General features: G+C 38.0%; 1 long non-coding RNA gene across 1 annotated transcript in view; it reads right to left on the bottom strand.

Moving 5' to 3' along the window:
- Positions 1–437, bottom strand: part of LOC109301158 — a 1,083-nt gene extending 646 nt beyond the window's left edge. The window contains exon 1 of the long non-coding RNA XR_002098454.1: positions 19–437. This is a non-coding gene — a long non-coding RNA (uncharacterized LOC109301158). The remainder of the gene's footprint in view (positions 1–18) is intronic.
- Between the last annotated feature and the right edge of the window lie 1,734 nt (positions 438–2,171).

The following is a 2,171-nucleotide window of genomic DNA, read 5'->3' as shown; positions in this document are numbered from 1 at the left end:
AGCTGTCTGCTCTGTGACCTAGTCATCAGGCAAAAATACATTCCTTTGCTGTCAGCTGCAAAGATGTTACTGTGGAGGTAGTCTGTTTCTACTTTGATACAGTGCTCATGGATAGTTCATTGTTTATGCAGTGATGTTAACCTACTAAACTATGTATATTCAATATGATAATATTCCTTTGGAAAGAGAAAATAAAAAATGTACACCAAATTATTTATGTTGTATACACTGAAAAGGAGATTTTTATGGTGAATATGGAGCTTGTATATGGTAAGTATGCCCTGTTATAGCCAGCTACACTAAGGTCTTCATAACGAACAGTGAAATCTTAACCCCAAATTTCCCAGGTTTATAGTGTTTATTTTTGGGATAATAACATCTCTGCAATGTTTTTATCCTTAAATTAGCCTCCACCTTTAGTCTATCTTAAACATAGATTTTTGCATGTAATAAAGTGCTCTGTATATATAGTATAAACATGTTTGTATATAGACAAGTGTTTTTTTATGAAAGTGAACGTAAATCATTACTATCAATAAGTAGTAATATGTTTAATTTTTTTGTTAATTATATTACATACCTATATAAGATTTTACTTAAAAGAAATCCAAATATAATTCAGACAGCCTTTTGTTGCAGTACATAGTAACCTTAGAATTATGATTCAGGCATATTAATATTTATGATTTGTGACATAGATTTCAAGTCTTGTTTTTAAAAGCTCTCTAAACAGAAGTGATTCCACTGTGCATTGCCTCTTTCTAAGGGTGTATGGATACAAGGAAAAGAAACTGTTTTCTATAGGATACATGCAGACGTTAGTTTAAATTTGGGGGGGGGGTTCATTATACTGACAGCTTAAAGCTGAGAGAAGTCTTTCATTATTGGAGATGATAGCTAAGAGTCAAATCTGTTCTCTTGTCTCTGTATCTTCAGTAACTGGGAAACAGATTTATAACAATACATGGACGCATTGAATTAGAAAAGACAGTTTTAGACCAGTGACATGTTTCTTTTCTTCCTACAGTGCACATTCCACTGAGATATACTATATGAGACCTATATGAATTTTGAAAGGTTTTCCTACTGACTCATTTTTTACCTTGCTCTTTTTATATCTCCTTTTGCTTTCTCTGACTGCACTGGAGAACTTGTCTTCCAGCCTGGGGGCTAAGGGGAAGAGTGGTGGATGCTGCAGCTAGCAGTGCCACTTCGTAGCCTATTGTTAAAAAAGGCACAGCAACTGGTGAGCTAAGATCCCTGCTCTTAAACTCACTAAGCCTATCAGCTCAGTGACACAAACATCCTTCACTACTTCAGAGCTTGAAAACTCAAGTTCCTATCCAAATTTCACCCTGGAGCAGTGTAACCAGACTGTAATACATTTCAGCACACACCCCAAACTACTTTCAACTCTGATTTCTGTAAAAGTTGATTGAGGTTTAGAGGATACTTAATAATACTTAAAAATTCTACATGTTAAACTCCAGTATAAATTTAATTTTCAAATATGAGTTATTTTACAGAAAGATAATTAGACTTACATACCATACACTGATTCCTCACATTGATGTGGATATTTGTAAATTGGGCTTCACAGGGTTGTTTCCATCAGTTAACTAATAAAACCAATAAACCAATAAAAACTGTATGTACTAATACCAATTGTTTGGGTACTGAGTTCATAGATTCATAGACATTAGAGCTGGAAGGGACCTCGGAAGATCATCGAGTCCAGCCCCCTGCCCCAGGGGCAGGAAGTCAGCTAGGGTCACAGGATCCCAGCAAGATAGACATCCAATTGATGCTGAAAGGAGTCTAGAGTAGGTGCTGGCACCACCTCTGGCGGCAGTCAGTTCCAGGATTTGGGGCCTTGGACTGTAAAAAAGTTCTTCCTTACGTCCAGCTTGAAATGGTCTTGGGGAAGTCAGTGACTGTTTGACCTTGTCATTCCATGGGGCGCTCTGATGAACAGGCTTTCCCCCAGATCCTGATGTACACCCCTTATATACTTATAGGCCAGGTTACCAGGTTACCAGGTTCCAGGTTCCCCCTGAGCCTGTGCTTTTCCCAGCTGAAGAGTCCCATAGCTCTCAGCCTCTCATCGTAAGGCCTGTTTTCCTGACCTCTAATCATGAATGTGGCTCTCCTCTGGATTCTCAAGCTTCTCC

Source organism: Gavialis gangeticus, unplaced genomic scaffold (genome assembly GCF_001723915.1).
Source record: "Gavialis gangeticus isolate Ggan-Ray unplaced genomic scaffold, GavGan_comp1, whole genome shotgun sequence".
In the NCBI taxonomy this organism is placed as follows: Eukaryota; Metazoa; Chordata; order Crocodylia; family Gavialidae; genus Gavialis; species Gavialis gangeticus.
Note: the sequence above shows the minus strand (reverse complement) of the source record. Positions and strands in the feature narration are given on the sequence as shown.